Source organism: Vitis vinifera, chromosome 2 (assembly GCF_030704535.1).
Source record: "Vitis vinifera cultivar Pinot Noir 40024 chromosome 2, ASM3070453v1".
NCBI classification, from domain to species: domain Eukaryota; kingdom Viridiplantae; phylum Streptophyta; class Magnoliopsida; order Vitales; family Vitaceae; genus Vitis; species Vitis vinifera.
The window spans coordinates 16,580,582-16,600,362 of NC_081806.1; the positions used below are offsets into that span (position 1 = coordinate 16,580,582).

Here is a 19,781-nt window from a genome sequence, read left to right on the forward strand (position 1 = left end):
TCCCTATGATTCAGTCTGTGGTGAATTTTTCCTGCATGCATTTACCTATGAATCATGATGCTATCGGATTTAATTTTTTTGAGAGGAATGGACAGGTTTTTTAGTTTCTGTATGCCAAATGGTACTATAGTTTCTTAAGGGTTTCTTGAATTTGATTTTTCCCTCCAAAGAGAATTAGACGCTAATAAAACACCTACTTCATTTACCATATTCCAAAACTTTTTTTCAAGGAAAAAATAGAGTCGTGGCATAGTCTACACTCTGTAGACAAAATCCAGTTCAAATGATAAAAGTAATTACCAAGACCAAGAACTCATGAATATCAAAGGAATGAACAACCTATATCCAGAAATTTCAGAAAGCAAACACTTTTGCCCATAGAAAGATTTCAGTCAAGTAGCTTCCAAGAATACATGAAAATACAGCATCCATATTGCAATCACCTTTTACACCATTACAATCCAAAGTCGTAAGCCATAAGCAAAGCGAATCCAAAGCAGATAATATTTTCCAAAAAAAGGTACAATCCATATTAGAAAAGCTTATAGAAATACAATATAGACTAGCATGTCTTAAACAAGTACATGCCAAAGTTTTTGAGTCCAACACACAACAAACCAGTGGTTGAGGCAGCAACCACCCCAGTCAACATGAGAAGCTGCACAAAAAATGGAATATCACGAGCTAGTTGAGAATGCAAAGAGGTTGCAGTCGTTTAATGGCATCATCTTCCCATACCAATGCTCCCTACCATGACTGTTGCCCTTCAATGAGCCTCAATTTGGTTGCATTGGCAATGTTGAAAGGCAATCTCTTCAACATGTCGCACATAGAAATTTTAATACTCTGCAAAGATGGCCACTCCAATGATTCATCAACCCAAATGCTTCTGAGTTTTGGGAGATCAAGGAGCACTAGTGTCTTCAGCCTTGGAAGTGAATAGAATTCTAGTACAATGTTCTTAGATCCCATAATTATCTCCTCAATTTGATCGCATTCTTCAACTCTCAAGTGTTGTAGTTTAGAAAGCTGCTGAATCATGTCATTAGAGAATATTTTCTTCAATTCTGGACAGTTAACTAAAGTCAGGGTCGTTAATTGAGTCAAACTCCTAGCATGAATAGGCCCCTGCCAAATGCTTTCCAATTTTAAGACATTGTTTATGCTTAAATCTTCCAACCATTCTAGCACGCCCTTTGTTATTCCATTACCATTGATGATGGTTTCAATTTCATTGCATCTCTCAATCAAACAACCCAACATATTATCCATGTTCTCAATGCCAAAATCTGATAGTCTTGAAACTCCCTTGTGGTTAATTAATCCAAATGCATGAGTTTCCATCAGCACTTTTGAGGTTACCAGATTCACTCCTTCACTATTCACCAATGTCAGGAAATTGTAGCTTGGATAATCGAAGGACTCAAGAATTTGAAAGCAGGTTGAGTCATGGTCACCAACAGCAAATTGAAATGTCAAACATGAACCCTTCTTCCACACCGGGCTTGTCGTAACAAAAACCTCAAGCCAGTCAACTTTAGGGAAGCAATATTGAAGAGAAGTCAATCTTTTCAAGGTAGCCACCTCCGTTGAGGTAGGTAGCCTCTACAATCTTGTCTCACCATTTCTTAGATGAATCAAAGACAACACTGAACTCTTCCAATGAAACAAACCTCGAAACATTTCCAAATTGGTTTTGAGTATGGCCTCCCATGCCAAAATTAGATAATGATATTCGTAAGCACTTCAACCATACTAAACTTCTAATCTGAAGTAAACTGATATTAGTCCCCCGAATATCAAGCACCTCAAGCTGCACAAGTGCGTCTATCTCTGTTGGGAGTTCTACCAAATGGATGCAAGAATTCAGATAGAGCCCTCATAGACAAATCAAGTTGGATAAAGATGAAGGCAATGATTCAATACCAGTACCATGCAAATCTAAAACTTGAAAACTGCTCATAGATTTAAAGAACTCAGGAATAGTACTCAAGTTCTTATTCATTTGAAGCAACAATGTTAAAAGATCAGATCACAACAATCTAGAGTTTCTGGTAAGCAGCACAATTCATTGTCCATCAAAGAGATGCGCCTTGCCTGTTTCCATTCTTCATGATTTGGAGGCTCTTATAATCCCTCACATGGCTTTGCCAGAAATTTGGAATCTCCAATTAGTGATGATATTTTAAGGGCCATGTCACGAAGAACTTTGTTCATCTTAACGCATTTCCTCTTCTCACTACTCTCTAACAATGATACGTTGATAAGATCATCCAACATCGCATGCCCTTTGTCACGTGCATCTCTAAACACATTTTTATCATGAACAAACTCATCTGCATCTAGAATAAAACCTTCAGCTCTCCAACATTCCAACAAGTAATCTATATAAATCTCATACTCTTCAGGATATAACGCACCATACAAAAAACCAAACTTTCTTTGTGTCACTATCTAAGTTATCATAACAAAACCTCAAAAATTCAAGCACTTCATCCATGCCCTGGGTATTCTCCCATCTTTGCAAATTATTCAATCCATCCCTCCAAAGGGAAACATTTTTCTCCTTCTTTCTAAAGGTCCTTGCTACTCTGTCTATCAGCAGCGGCAATCCCCCACACTCTAACCACCAACTCAGCTACTGGTTTAATCCCTGGGCAATGAATGAACTGGCCCACTTTTTGCTTGAACATGTTGAAAGCTTCATAATCTGACAATGGTTTCACATTGATTAGCTCATCAGCATCCATGTCCTTGCAGATATCACGAAGCCTACTCGCCAACACTACCTTGCTTTCTTGGTGGTCATACCCATTACTTTATGTAGATCTATAAAGTCACAGACTTCATCCATAAGAGTCAAACACTTCTTTCCCTTCAACTCTTCAGAAATTCTCCAAGCATATTCCTCAATGCCAATAGTGCTCTCCATATTCAATTTTAGTTGCTGCATGATTGCACCTTGCAACTCTTTTAAGCTCCACTCCTTTGAGACAGTTACCCAGATGACAATATCAAACATTGTAGCAACATCTTTGTGATTGTTCAAGTTTTGCATTATGGTGGTTTTTCCTGTTCCCACTGTTCCCCAGATTCCTATTATTCTTATTTGCTTATCGTCTAGAAAACTCACTACATCTTCTACAACTTAGTGTAGAGATGAGTTGCGTTCTAGTTTCAGCACATGTATTTTTCCTAATAGGTTCTGGAAATTCCGCGATCAGGACTCCTCCTTTAAGATTCCCCTCTTCCAATAGACCTTTTTATTTTTTTATTTTTTTTTATTATTATAAGAGCAATTTGTATAAGAACGTCAAAAGGGGTGCACCAAAGTACACACGGTGTATACAACGGCTGCCTAAAAGCGCTAAAAAGGAAAGGAAAAACAAAAATACTCCCTTCCTCAATCTGTCCCCAACCAATCAATAAAATCAACAAAGGACATAGAAGTATGTTCTATAAACATGTTTGTCCAAGATAATAAACTGCACAAAAACAAGAACTTCAGCCTTTGAACATAAAGCTCCATATTCTCAAAAGATCTTCTATTTCTCTCCTTCCAAATTGTCTAAAAGAGGCATAAAGGCGTTGCACTCCACACTTTCTTTCTCTTTCTTCCAATGAACGAGCCTTGCCACCCTAAAAGGGTCTCTCTAACGGAAGCTTGAATCACCCAACACACCCTGAACAAAGAGAACAAGACCTCCCACAGCCTTGCTTTCCCACAATGCAAGAGCATATGGTCAATTGACTCCTCATGAGCATAACAAAGGGAGCATTTATTGGCTAAAGACCATCCTCTCCTTTGCAATTGGTCTAAAGTCAAAACTTTCCCCCATGTTGCCTCCCAAGCAAAAAAAACTAACCTTAGGAGGGACCCAATCATTCCACACAATACTAGTAGGGAAAGGGCTTACCCTTACTTCCTCAAGGATAGAAATAAGGGACTTAACAGAAAAGGATCCACTCTTTGTAACCGCTCAAAACACCTCATCCTCCCTCTCCTCAACCACCACATTGTCTTGAATCCTTGACAAGAAGCATTCCACCGTCTCAATCTCCCAATCATTGAGAAGTCTAGAGAAGCTTGGGTTCCATCCACCCCCTTCAGAAGAGTGCACCCACAAATCCACCACCCAAGCCTTTTTTGAACTAGTTAAAGTGAACAAGGAGGGAAACGACACATATAAAGGTTCATCCCCGTACCATCTGTCTCTCCAAAACTTGACCCTTCTTCCATTGCCCATTACAAAGAGAGTTATGGAAGAGACTAACTCCCATAAAGCCTTATAGCCTTCCATAGACCAACACCATAGCTGCCCCTCACTTCCTTAGAGCACCAACTTCCTTCCAATTCCCCAAATTTACCACAAATAACTTCTCTCCAAAAGGCATCCCTTTCCTTAGCAAAGCGCCAAATCCATTTGCAGAGAGCCTTATTAAGAGAGTTAAGACGTCTAACTCCAAGGCCTCATTTTCTTTTGTTTAAACAAACAATATCCCATTTCACTAAATGAGGCTTTTTCTCTAGAGCCCCACCTCCCCACCAAAAGTCCCTTTGAATCTTCTCCAACCTTAAGCGAACCCTCCTCGGCATCCAAAAAAGAGACATAAAATAGATTGGAAGGCTAGCTAGTGTGCTCTTGATTAGTGTTAGTCTTCTCCCTTTAGAAATATATTGCTTTTTCCATATTGCTAATCTCTTTCTGAACCTTTCTTCAACCCCATCCCAAACCACTACCGAGTTATGGGCAGCTCCTAGAGGGAGCCCAAAATAAGTGGTTGGGAGCACACCCACTTTACAACCAAATATAGAAGTCAACTCCATTACATTCGACACCCTCCCAATCGGAATAAGCTCACTTTTATCTAAATTGATTTTCAAACCTGAAATAGTCTTAAACCACATGAGTAACCAACTCAAATAAGTCACTTGGGAAGACGTGGCCTCACAAAAAACTAAAGTATCCTCTCTGAACAACAAATAGGAAATCTCCAAGCCCTCCCCATTTCTCCCTAACACTTTGAAGTCAGACAAGAAGCCACCCTCTCTTGCCCTTCCAAGAAGACAACTGAGCATCTCTATAGCTAGAACAAACAAGTATGGGGATACCAGATCCCCTTGCCTTAAGCCCCTAGAGCTCTGAAAAAACCTTAAGGGAGTACCGTTCACTAACACTAAGAACCTTGGAGTTGAGATGCATTAACTAATCCAATTGATCCTCCTTTGTCCAAAACCTATTTCTCCTAACATCTCAAGCAAAAATTCCAGCTTACATGATCATAAGCTTTTTCAATATCAAGTTTACAAAGCACCCCTACTCTATTACTTCTTAACATCGAGTCAATTACCTCATTAGCTATAAGTACCGCATTAAGAATTTTTTTCCCTTCCACAAACGCATTCTGATATTTTGAGACCACTTTTTCCATCATTTTCTTCAGCCTATTAGCTAACACCTTAGCCAAAACTTATATAGGTTGCCCACCAAACTTATCAGCCTAAAATCTTTCAATTCTTTAGCTCATCCTCTCTTTGGAACCAACACTAGAAACGTTGTATTGAGGCTTTTCACAAAGCACCCATGTTATGCTTACACTTCTCTGCCATGTCTTTGCTAAGATTTAAATGTGTCCTAATGCAAACCAACCTCCACAGATGCTTCCTTTCATCATTGTATTTAGTTTCTAGTTCTCCCACTTCACTTTTGATCATCTCAACCTTAACAATCCATTCTCTTGTGACTGGGCTTATCTTATGTCTACTTATTTCATTCTCTATAGCATCCCTTAGTTCCCAGAGCTTTCTTGCTTCTTGTATTAACTTTTTATAGTTTTTTTTCAAATCTTTTACATAGGCATTTTTTGAATTGGCAGAAGTTAATAAGCTTCTTCCATTTTTGTAAACCTCAACTGTTGTTGCGCCTACTGTAGTTGATACTACATCAATCATTCCTCTATCACCAACAACGTATGATTAGAATATTAACAATAATTAAAAAGGAAAAAAATTTAAATGAACAATGAGGATTCTTACAAGTGGTAAAAGACTCAACTTGGTGAACTCCATAAATGAGTTGTTAAAGCAAAAACATTTGTATGCTCAAAAAGTAGAAACCCAAAAAAAAGATAGTAAATTTTGTTATATATGTAATCTAAATTAGTGACTTCCAGGCTAATTTCTTGTGTCATTATGATAAATGCTAGAATCATATCCAACTAGTTATAATTCTTTCCAAATAATTGTCTTAATAGATTCTTAGTCCTTGTAAATTGGATTCTCTTTGGCTTCTTTTGAAGTTAAATGTGTTGGTAGAGAGATCCTTTTTCCCCTAATTTGTTCATCTTGGTCATGGAGGTTTTTGGTTAAAGGGATTTCATCTTAGGTTTCAAGGTGGGAGGGAGAAAAACTAATTTAGAAAAAAAAAAACATGCTAATAGGAGGGGTAAGGAATGGGGAATAACTAGTTTGGTGTTGGCCTAGAGGGAGTAATGTTCCCGCCACATATTTTGGACTCCCCTTAAGTGTTTCTTATAAATCAACTTTGATGTGGGATGTGGTGGAAGAGAGACTCCTAAGACAACTTGTGATTGGGAAGAGACAATATCTTTCTAAAGGGAGGAGACTCACTACAATTGAGTGTGCTTTGTCAAGTCTACAAATTTATAAAATATCCTTGTTCATTAATTCCAAGAAGAGTGAACTCGAAGCTCATGAAGATTCAAAAAGATTTTCAATGAGGGGGATCATTAGAGAGTAAACCTCATCTAGTAAATAGGTCAATTATCTACATGGAGAAGAAAAGTGAGGGTCTTGGTATAAGGAGTCTATGTTCAATAAGGTCCTACTCGGCAAATGGAGTTCGAAGTTCACAATAGAAAGGGCAGCTTTGTGGAAAAGGGTAATAGTAAAGAAATTTAGGGTAGAAGAGCAAGGAAGGTTATGAAGTAGGCTTATGGAAGGCAATCAAGAAAGGATGGGATATCATTAAAAGAAGAACTAGTTTCAAAGTGGGAGGCTAAAATAGGATAAAGTTTTGAAAGCATATATGGTATGGTGAATCAACTCTAAGTGATTCTTTTTCCTCTCTTTTTACTATAGCCACTTCAAAGGACTCATAGGTAATGCATATGTGAGAGCAATTAGGGGAGAGGGGATGTTGGAGCCCCTAGTTTGTAAGATAGCTGCATAACTGGAAGCTTCAAAGAATGGACAATTTTCTTTCAAGGTTGCAAATGAAGCTATAAGCAAGAATGGTGAGGATAGGATAAATTGGTTAGAAATGTGGAGGGAAATGTTCTTAGTTCCCTCAGTAAAATCTTTGTACTCATTTTTTATGTCGGGGAGATAAGATTCCATTCCAAAAAATGCTATTTTGAATTTGTGGGCTTCAACAAAAGTGAGATTCTCTATGCTAGGATCGTCATCATAGATCAGATGAAACAAGAAAAGTTGGACCATGGTGAATGGATGTTTTTTTTTTTTCCTACAAAGATGAAAAAGAATTGACAAACCACATTTTGCTTCATTATATAAAAACAAAAATTGTGTGGCAACTAGTTTTCTCCTTGATCCTATTAGATTAGGTGATGTCAACTTCAATTAAAATGGTCTTCTAAAAGTTAGCAGGGATCCTTTGTGAGGAAGAAAAGAAAGAAAGCTTAGGAGGTCATTCCCTTAGGTATTTTTGGACTGTTTAAAAATAATAATAATAAGTGTTTCAAGGATATGGAATAAATGGGTCAAATAACAAAACTCCTTTTTATGATTGTTTTTGGAGTGGGTAAGGATGGGCTTAAAGGATGCATGTATGTCTACCATAGACTTAATTGATTGATTAGGTGTTATCTAAGGCAAGGGTTATTACTTTTTGTATATTGGTTTCCTTTATGTACTTTTGTCTCTGGTTGTCCCATATTTATGAAATTGCCTATGTATTCCAGTGTGCTCTTTTTGATGGGTGCTACTAACATGTTTTTTGCTTGCTTATCAAAAAATAAATAAATAAGTAATGCCTACATTCTTATATGAGATAAATCAATCCACTATTATAAGGAATAACAAAAAAATAGAGAGAAAGAGAGAGCACAAAAAAAAAAAAAAACTTTTGCTTGGGAAACATGAGTTTTGAAATAGTCTCATATTTCCTTGATCTACTGCATGTTTCCCACCTCTATTTCAGAGACATAAAAATATTCAAAGACATCCCTAAAGCATTTTCTATTCAACAAAGGAACCAAGAAAACATCAACATCAAAATCTACAAAATAACCCCTACCGATAAGGGATCTCATGGAACTTGAAATAAATCAAAATTTTAACACACTTTCTCATGTACATAATGAGACTCGCATTTCTTCCTAATCATATACTAGGTTTTGAAATTTCTAGAGTATCAATAGGGTATCATATTGAACTTGAAATTTGAGTCCCTGATGATGGCTAAATCTAGATTGTTAACAAAGATATAAAGAAATGAAACCTATGGCCAAACAAATATAAGAAATGTAATTTAAGATGAAGAAATATGACGTGTGTGAAGAAATGAGATCATTACAAAGTAGAAAGAAAACCATGTGTCTACTTTTGATTAGGTAGTAGTTTTTTTTTATACCATAGAAAAACCCATTAAATATATCCTCCTCCACCACCATCACCACAACAACAACAGCAATAATAGTCATGCATTTTGATTAATCATATATAAGCCTATTTTGAAACTCAATTCTTCTCATGCTAAATATAAAACAACAAAAAATTAAATAAGGAATAGTAGTATGCAAACCAAATACTACTTGAATTGAGAAATTAACCACCCAAATAGATAAATAACTCTATTTTATCAACAATGATATCAACAAATTTAGTTCCTAAAACCAAATTTTGCTTAGATAAGGAGCTCTAATAAGCATTTCAGATTAAAGACCAAAAAAGGGGCAAGAACCCACCCAAAGCCAACACTCAGCTTTCTCCAATAATGGGTTCAATTTTCAGTTGATAAGAGATGAGTGGCTCTTGGATCAGCTATTTCCAAAGCAGCTACTTAAACAAGAGTCCATGAAATCAACCAAACTTCACTAAAATCAGAGCAAAGTATTATTACTTCATATTGCATTTGGGAAAAAAAAAAAAAAAAAAGGAATATTCATAGTGAAAGAACAAAGTGAACCTGATTGAAGAAATGGAGCAGAGAGATGGTGATGAGAAATCCAAATATAGTGTTCCTGCTGATGGTAGGACGGTAAAACCCAACGTGCAGAAGTCTACCCACACCTCTCTCTCTTCCCTTTTTGTTTTTCACTCTCTGAAGAGTGGACAGGGGAATTGGACCATCTCAGCCCGGAGACCCAATGAAATTTTGGGAAAGTGGGTTTTATATATACCCTCCCTTTTTCCATTCACACCCTTTTCCTTTCAGAAACTCCTTTTGAAATTAAAAATCAATTTTCAGATTAATTTGTCTAGTAAAAACAGCTCCCTGTAAAATTTATTCAAACGCTAGGTTACTTTTCAGAATGGATTTGTACTGTTTTGTTTTGCCTTTTATAAATTGTTCTTGAGAATAATTAAACATATAGAAACATTTTCAAAACTTTTCCTTTGTACACATTAATTTCATAAGAATAAAATTATTTTTTATGTTTTTAAATAGAATTTTACTTGAAATGTTTGAGACCTATTTCAAAAATATTGTCAAACTTTACATTAAAAATAAATTCTTTAAGAAAACATAAGTGATTAGAATATGAGAATACATAAGGTTTGAACACTGCTAGACCTATTTCAAATATCTCTAAATTTCCACTTCTTTCTTTGAATCCATAACCTCCTGTAATCCTTCCAAGTAGTGGGTGGGTGATGGAGCCGAAGTACAGCCACAGCTCTGATGAACATCATGAGATTGACTTGGATTTCTGTTCAGAAGATGATTTTTTATCATAAGTTCTCTACCCACTTAGAACCGTGACGCAATTAATTCAAATTTAAGTTTTTTTCTTTTGTTTTCTCCTGAAATAATTGATACAATCCTCAATACTTCATTGATTGGTTCTCAAAATGACGGAAAAAGAGTAATTTTTTAAAAAGGAAAAGTAATTAATGGCTTATTGTGGAGTCGTGTTTTTCACACGTTTCTCCACTCCATCACGAGATTCGATTTTTATTTAGTGAAAATTTAATTATTTTAAAAAGACTTAAAGTTATCACTTATTTTAATTTTTTTAAGGGAAAATAAAATCGTGTATGACTCCTTATTTAGAAAATGCATATATACAAAAGTCGAATCTAAATTCGGGGTTCAAGTTACATATTGGGAAGGTATGATTATGAGTCATAACACCCCTCTAAGCTCATATACATACGATCTTTACTAAACGAATTAAGGAAATTATGACAATTAATTAATTAATTATGAATACCAAAAACTGAATGATACAAATAAATACATACGAAAATAATGATGAAATCAAATTACAATAATATACAAGATAAATGATATGAGAGTTATGCAAAATAATTTATTAAACTAAATAAAATAAAAAAGACATTTATAAAATTGTTTTCAAGAAATTTTAAAGGATTTTATTAAAAACAATTTCAAATTAATGATTTCAATTTATTTATTTACAAAAATGTTTCAATTTATTTTCAATAAATGACTTGATTCAATTTTAATTGCATTCAATTTTCAAGAAAGTTATTTACACTTATTTATTACAAAATTTTAATTTGACAACAAAAATTATTTTGCTTACTTTTACTAGAAATGAATGAATTTTATAATTTTATTTACAAAAGTATTTCGATTTATTTTCATTTAAGAAAAATTATTTGTACAAATTATTTTTAAAAAAAATATAATTTTATTTGCAAAAGAATTATTAATTTAAAAAAAAAAGACTTTTGTAACTATATTTATAAAAATGTTAAAATTCAATCCAATTTTATTAAGAAAATGATTTCTACAACTTTAATTTGCAAAAATAACTCTCATCCTATTTTCATTAAACAAAAAAAAAACATTCTTGAAATCCTCTATTTCTAAAAATTACTTTTAATCTCATTATAATTAAGAAAAAATAATTTATTTTAAAAAACATTTTTTGGACAAATTTATTAAAAATAATTTTTGGGACAATTTTATTTACAATATAATTTTTCAAACAATTATAATTAAAAACATTTTTTTAAATTTTATTAAAAACACTTTTTTTTTTTTAGATTTTCCTAAAAACAACTTTCTGAAAAGTGTATGAAATGGAAAAAAAAAAAAAAGTGATGAAAAAGTAAAGGCCCGTGTGAGACGAATTAAGAAAAAAGAGAAATCCCTAGGGTGAAAGACCCAAAAGTTTACTCCGGGAAGACTCCGAATGGGGAGTGTATTTGGGTGTGGACGTGTATCCTTCGGTGAAAGCCCAAGAACGATAGTGCATGACTGTGTGTCACACGTTCATATGCATTTCATTTAATTGTTACATATTGTGGAATTGTGTATAATATTATAGATTAAATTATGTGGCTTGATCAATACTGTTGAGATGCTTCTTTTGTGTTATTTGGAACTTAGTAATCCCCATTAACCCCTCGGGTGTTAGGCACCCTACTAAGCAATGTTGAATATTCACCCCTTCCTTTTTACATCTTTTTTAGATGCAGATATCACTCTTGAGGATTCACAGGTGGGGTAGGGAGGACTTCAGGATGCCCCTGGAGCGGCCTAGGGGAGCGTGTTGTATTTATTGTGTTTGTGGTTTTTGGAACTTATTTTAGTAAACAGTGAACTATTGACTTGTAATAAGACCCTATTTTGATTAAGTTGTTTAACTGTGAACTTTTATTTTTGGATTGTAATGATAATTATTATATCTTGTTGCTTTTGAGTAGTGTTTGGGATATTGTTGGTTAGGGATAACTCTAGTGTGATGTATGTGTAGAAAAAAAAAATTAGTGCGTTTTGGTTGACTGCCAGTGTGGATTAGGAGGAACCCTTAGGGTCAAACCTTTGACCTAGGGTCATGAGCCAAATTTTGGGTCGCTCAGAATTTAGGTTGTGATAGCGTGGTATCAGAGCCATGGTTGCAATAATACCTCAGGGTCGGTGTTTGTGTGTATTGTTATATTTTGTTATGTTATGATTTTTTGTATGTGTTAGCTAACGAGCTGATTATTAATTGAATTACTTAATTATTGATTCTTGATGTTTGAAAAACCTTGTTTGAGATTGTGTGAAAGTGAAAGTTTTGATAGTTGTTGAAGTTGCTAAATGGTTACATGTGAATTTGTTTTGCTCATCTTGGAAGTGTGGTTCAATTAGGGCTTGTTCAATTTGAAATGGCAGGAAGGACCAGAAAAGGAAGATCTGAGAGAGATGAGGAGTTGGAGTCAATAAGAGAAGAACTCCGAGAAGTAAGAAAGGAGTTGAGAGAGACTACCTAGTTGATGAGAGGCCAGGGTTCCAAGAGATCAGGAAGTACCCAGGGCCAAGAGGATTCTGATATCTCCCACAGGAGGAGTTGCTCTGAGAGGTTAGTAACGAGCCAAATGGAGGCGATGAAGAGATTCATGGTGATGCAACCTCCATCTTTTAATGGAGAGCCCAATGCGGAAGCAGCTGAGCATTGGTTGAGAAGGATGAAAAGAATTCTGGTGGGACTGAACATACCTGAGGAAAAAAGGGTAAGTCTAGTGGCATACATGCTTGTTGACAAAGCTGACTTCTGGTGGAAATCAATGAAAAGAGTGTATGATACTGAGGTTATGACCTGGGAGGAATTTGAGAGAATCTTCCTAGGCAAGTATTTTGGAGAGGTGGCTAAGCATGCCAATAGGATGGAGTTTGAGCACCTCATCCAATGAACCATGTCAATATTGGAGTATGAGTCACGATTTTCAGAGTTGTCTAGATTCGCCTTGGGGATGATCAATGAGGAAGGAGAAAAGGTTAGGAGGTTCCAGCAGGGGTTGAGGCCTGCTATTAAGAATAGATTAGTCCTAGTGACAATAAAGGACTATTCTGAGTTGGTCAAGAGGGCTTTGTTGGTAGAGCAGGACATTGAGGAAACCAACCAAATTTGGGAGTAAAGGAGTGATAGAAAAGGGAAACAAAGAATAGGAGAAAGTTCCCAAATGAGATCCCAGGGCCCGCAGTAGAGGCAAAGGAGTCAGTAGTTTGATGGGCATTCTTCGTTCTATGCAAGAGGTGAGCAGAGTGCTCAGAGGATGACTACTACTAGAGTATGTTATGGTATGAAGCAGGAGACCACTTATGGAGGGCTTGCCCATTGCGAGGTGCATAGTAGACTCGACCTCAGTCTCAGGGAGGTTCCTAATAGCAGCCGGTAGTGCCTTTCCAGCCCCCTCAGTTTCAATTGTCTTACTATCAAATGTCACATTTACCCCCAGTAGCATAGGGAGCCATGACAACTACCATGAGTAGTCAGATTCGTTCTTCTCAAGGGTCAAATGCTAGAGGTAGGGGGAGGCAAGCAGCAGGAAGAGTTTTTGCTTTAACCCCAATAGAGCTAGAGGAGAACGCCCTTTTGATGGAAGGTATGATTTAGGTATATAGTACTTGGATGTGTGTTTTGTTTGATACTGGTGCAACTCATTCTTTCATTTCTGCATCTTGTGCTAATGCATTGGGGTTGAAAACGAAAAGAGTAGAAAATCTGTTACTTATCGAGTCCCCTATGGGTACGAATTCTAGAGTTGATAGAATATGCAAGGGATGCGTTATTACCTTGGCGGATAGAGCACTTAATGTGGATTTGAGGATTTTGGATATGACTGGGTATGATGTTATATTGGGAATGGATTGGTTGACGATATATAGAGTGCTTATTGATTGTCATTGCCGTAAGATAATATTTTGTCTGCCAAATGGATTTGAGGTTTGCTTTGTTGGAGGGAAGCGTGTTAGTTTTCCTTTTTCACAGTCCGATCCGTGTTATCAGTTTGTGTTAAGGAAGGGATCAATAAATTTCCTAGCTTGCCTTCGTAGTAAGGAGAAAACTCAAAAAAACATTACAAAAATTCCCATGGTGAAAAAGTTTCAGGATTTATTCCCAAATGAGATACCAGGTTTACCACCAGATAGAGAGTTTGATTTCTCTATTGAAGTATACCCAGGAACTGATTCTATTTCAGTATCCCCCTATAGAATGGCCCCTCTTGAGTTGAAGGAATTGAAATCTCGGTTGGAGGAATTGTTAGTAAGGGTTTTATTCGTCCGAATACATCGCCATGGGGAGCCCCAGTGTTGTTTGTGAAGAAGAAGGATGTCACCTTAAGGTTGTGTATTGACTATAGGAAGTTGAATAGAGTTACTGTGAAGAATAAGTATCATTTTCCAAGGATAGATGACTTGTTTGATCAGTTGAAGGGTGTGAAGTATTTTAGTAAGATTGACTTGAGAATTGGGTATCATCAATTAAGGGTTATAGAAGAAGATGTTCCTAAAACTGCTTTTAAAATGAGATATGGGCATTATGAATTCTTAGTCATGCCTTTTGGGTTAACTAATGTCCCCGCTGCTTTCATGGATTTGATGAACAAAATATTTCGTGCTTACTTGGATTAGTTTGTGATTGTCTTTGTGGATGACATCTTGATTCACTCAAGGAATTTGGAGGAGCATAAACAGCATTTGGTGACCACCCTTAGAACTTTAAGAAGGCATCATTATATGGGAAGTTGGACAAAAGTGAGTTTTGGCTTACTGAAGTGAATTTCTTAGGCCATGTGGTTTTTGAGACAGAAATAGCAGTGGACCATTCCAAGGTGGAAGTTGTGCAAGAGTGGCAAAGGCCTACTAATGTATTTGAGGTTAAAAGTTTCTTGGGGTTGGCTAGATATTATAGGAGGTTTGTGGAAGACTTCTTTGGGATTGCAGCACCAATGACTCGGTTGACTAGAAAATGAGTGAAGTTTGAATGGAAGGAGGAGTGTGAGAATGCTTTCCAAGAGTTGAAGAGGAAATTGACCACTGCCCTAGTGTTAACTGCTCCTATTAATGGAGAGTTGTTTAAGGTTTATTGTGATGCTTCTATAGTGGGGCTAGGGTGTGTGCTAATGCAGCAAGGCAAGGTGGTAGCTTATGCCTTAAGACAATTAAAGCAGCATGAGCGGAATTATCCAGCACATGATTTGGAGCTTGCAGTAGTGGTGTTTGCCCTTAAGACTTGGAGGTACTATTTGTATGGAGAGAAGTTTGAAGTGTACTCTGATCATAAGAGTTTGAAATACATTTTCACTCAAAATGATCTGAACTCTAGGAAAAGGAGATGGATGGAGACATTAGAAGATTATGATTTTGCTCTTCATTACCATCCTGGAAAGGCGAATGTTGTAGCAGATGCCTTGAGTAGGAAGAGTTATGGTCAGTTGTCTAGCTTAGAGTTGAGAGGGTTTGAGATGCATGCAGTTATTGAGGATTTTGAGCTATGTCTTAGTTGGGAAGGACAGGGTCCATGCTTGTATAGTATATCGACTAGACCAATGTTTATCCAAAGAATAGTGGAGGGCCCAAGTTCATGATGAGTTTTTAGAAAAGGTTAAAGCCCAATTGGTAGAAGGTGAAGTAGATGAAAATTGGTTTATGCATGTAAATGGGAGTGTGAGGTTTAAAGGGAGATTGTGTGTGCCAAGAGATGTGGAGTTGAGGAATGAACTTCTAGCAGATGCTCATAGGGCAAAGTATACCATCCATCTTGGGAATACTAAGATGTATCAAGACTTAAAGAGAGAGTTCTGGTGGAGTGGGATGAAAAGAGATATTGCTCAGTTTGTAGCCAACTTTCCAATTTGTCAACAAGTGAAGGTTGAACACCAGAGGCCTGCAGGGTTGTTGCAACCTTTACCTATACCTGAGTGGAAGTGGGATCATATCACTATGGACTTTGTGATAGGGTTTCCAAGAACTAGAAGCAAGAAAAATGGAGTTTGGATGATTGTGGATCGTCTTACTAAGTCAACTCATTTTCTAGCCATGAAGACTACTGATTCCATGAACTCTTTGGCTAAGTTGTATATACAAGAGATTGTGAGATTGCATAGGATACTAGTATTTTACTACTAAAGCATTGTTATCTTCATATTCAGAGTGTATTTATCCAACTGGAAATGAAATAGATTGGGTAATACCTGATCACATTCATAACAAAGTTATGTTACCACCTAAAACAAGACGTCCAATAGGAAGACCAAGGAAAGTAAGAATTCCTTCTGGTGGAGAGGGTAAGCGCACATCTCATTGTAGTCAATGTGGTCAATATGGGCATAATCGAAAAACATGCAAACGACCAATCCCTTGATATCATGATAGCTTTGGCACTCTATGAACTTACATGGAATGAAAATTGTAATAGTGAGCTTTTTTGTTTTTTTGGTACCCATGTGAATGGAAATGTTAGTTACTTTTTTTGTATAAGGTGATAGGATAAGCACATAGATGAATATTGTAATAACAATCCCCCTTTTTTGCATACCCATAGAAATTGATATATTTTTTACTTTTGTACATATATATTATGATGAGTTATGTATAAAGTATGAATGAAAATTGCATGTTTATTCTCAAACTATAGACTCAACTGTCTTCACGTTTATTGATAAGGAATTTGACAATAGTTAAGTTCAGGTTTTGTCTGAAGACTATGGACTTAACTACCTTCAAGTTTGTATATAAAACAACTTGACAATAGTTAAGTTCAAGTTTTGTCTAAAGACTGTGGACTTAACTACCTTCAAGTTTGTTCATAAAATAACTTGACAATAGTTAAGTTCAGGTTAAAATGGCAACTGTAGACACAACTTCCTATGAGTCTATACAAGATCAACTTAATACCTATTAAGTCCAAATTAAATATGTTATTTTGGAATAGACTTCAACTTAATATATTTCAAGTTTGTTCACATTTAACTTTATAGTAGTTAAGTTCAGGTGTTCTTTAAAACTATGGACTTAACTACCTTCAAGTTTGTACACAAAATAACTTGACAATGGTCAAGTTTAGTTTAAAAGGTCAATTGTATACATAACTATCAAACTACATTCATCAAAATATCCAAGTATATATATCAAGTTGTCCAACTACATTTATCAAATTGTTTAACTACATATATCAAGCTATCTAATTACATATAACAAACCATCCAACTACATTATCAAAATGTGAAATATCAACATGAATTCAGTACATAAGCAGGTATTTCACATAAAATAACTTTGTTGCCATATTTTCCTGTAACCAGTCCATTCGAGCACTTGTTAATGGCTTCAATGGATGGTTGTGTATTAAGTATTCAACATATTTGATAACAAACATGCCACAGTCACCACTACATGGTACACAAATAATCAATGTTAGATCTATTATTAAGGATTAAGTGTATAAGATACGAAAGTAAATTTTAGATCACTTACTCATGTTCCTGTTGAAGAATATCTTGTAGTCGTTCAATTTCCCATTTCTGATAGTTAACTTTGGTGTCACCATGAAACCCATAATATGTTATGGCAACAATTTGGCTAATGGTTTAATGGCAACTTGTAGTCTTGTATTATTATTGATGCCCATCAATGAGTCATATACAAACACAATGTCAACATCAAGCCATTTGACAGAATAAAGAGGTTGCAAACCATTGGCATAATCAATAAGAATGTCATTCTCTGCTAATTTGAATTGGTTTCATTTCTTGTCATGCTTAATCCATCTTGCTTGAGCATTTTGCTACATAGAATAAATTTAACATGCATAAATAAATAACCAAGATCATAAGATTCATTATTACAAAAAATTAAAAATAATAGCTAAAATTCAAACTACACATACGCAAAACATAGTATCCATTGTGGTAAACTTTTGGGAAAAAATATGAGGATTTTCTATTCACCGCTTCCAGAAAAAGAAGAAGGCAACATCAATGTGCTAACAATTACAATAAAGTAAATTAGTTATATTATTTGGTTGTAAATTGAACATAATAATAAATAAAAACAAAAACAAAATGCATCATTTACAAACCGTGTCAACAAGCCATGAACCATGATTAGACAATGATTGAAACCATTTTTTATCTATATGCATGTAGTCAATGTCAATTGTGGACCTTTGACATCAAAGTAGAAAAAAACATTAGTAATTTTATAACTTGTGAAGAACACAAATTTACAAGTATGAATGTATACAACTCACCCTTGGTCATCACTCATCCACTTTTGAAAGTTCTTTAGAGGTTGGACGCAAAGGATCAAATAAAGTTAATGGTTCCTCAATCTCTTTTCTTAGTTTCTTTCTCTTAGTGGGATCTATAAAAGAGTGCTACAAGATACGAGATTTTTTAATCTCACATCTTCGCTTAAAAATAGTTTAAGATAGATGGTGAGGTATGACATATACTGAAAACTCACCCGACATGGTTGGGGTACCAAACAACTTGGCAATATCAATAATTGGATCATCATTAAAGTAATCATCTTTCAACTTTTTAGTCATATGTTTTTCTACAAGCTGAAGGTTTCTAGAAGCTTCCATGCCAATGGTCACATTCATGGGAATGTCATTCCTCTCCACTTCATCATTTATAACATCCTCAAAAATTTCAGTCTGGAAATCAAAGCCCATATTGTTGTCCTTCTTCTTTGTACTAGATTTTGTAAATCTAGTGCTATGCATAACATGTTCCTCATTTGAACTCTTAACCTGAAATTGCATACATCACCCAATAATAATAAATATGAGAAAAGACAAATGTCAAAACATTGAAGTATTAGAAAATATAAACATAGTAAATATGTCACTAACTTCTAATAAAATTTGTTTCAATTCATCTATCTTCAAGTTGAGTCCTTCAATTTCTTTCTTTAGATGACTGAAATTTAACTTTGAGCTTTGTCTGAATTTCACAAACTCCATCCATAATTTCTGCACATATTGCACATAAATGAAATAAAAACTTAACACTTACAACTTATATATATATATATAATGACAAGTTTGTTCACTTTGAAATAACACACTTGTTAAATTTAGGTTTTTTCATGAACCCTGCAGACTTGACTTCCTATAAGTTTATTTATAATGAACTTAACACTAGTTAAGGTCAGGTTCCACATGTTAATTATGGAGTGAACATCTTGTATTAAATAAAGTACAAAAAAAAAAGGAACATGCATGCATTATTTATGATGACTAAGTTTAGGTTAAGTTATTTCTATTGATGAAGCAACTGCATCATTTGTTGTTTCTTCTGTCATTGCAGCAGTAGCAGCAACAACATATGTAGCAATGTCAAATGAGTTTTTTTCATGCCTTAAGTCATCCTTCTTGGCTTCTTGTGAGGCATTTGATTGGTGCAACATTTATGCTGAAGCTCCTTATTTATCTACATGCTTACAATAGTCTTGTTGTTGCTCCTCTAAAGTGGGTGTTAGGAGCGAATCAAAAGTTAACTACAAAATCCAAATCAAATATAATTATTAACAAACAATAATACAATAATATTTATAATTGCATTTTTAAAATTTAAAGGTAAAGAATTACTTACATTAGTGTAGACCCTCAATTTTGTCCCTCGACACTGACATTTATCCTTTGGGTGTCACTTGCACCCATCGTTCTCATATGGCACCACTAGGGCCCCTTTTGGGCTTAGTCGGTGTCCGAGCCTCGTGTGGGTTTGTCTGTGGTCCATTGTGGTGCGTATGTGGTTCATTTTGGAGGGTCATCGTGGCCATTTTCCTAGTCGTTCACATCACCCTATAGGAAGGAAGTGGGGT

The 19,781-nt window shown here is 35.4% G+C and overlaps 1 long non-coding RNA gene across 1 annotated transcript; it reads right to left on the reverse strand.

Moving 5' to 3' along the window:
* Positions 1–401: 401 nt before the first annotated feature.
* LOC109123945 (uncharacterized) lies at positions 402–9,351 on the reverse strand. The gene is made up of 2 exons (XR_002031819.2): positions 9,171–9,351; positions 402–9,078 (listed from the first exon to the last, which is right to left on the reverse strand). It is a non-coding gene; the product is annotated as an uncharacterized LOC109123945 (long non-coding RNA).
* Positions 9,352–19,781: the final 10,430 nt, after the last annotated feature.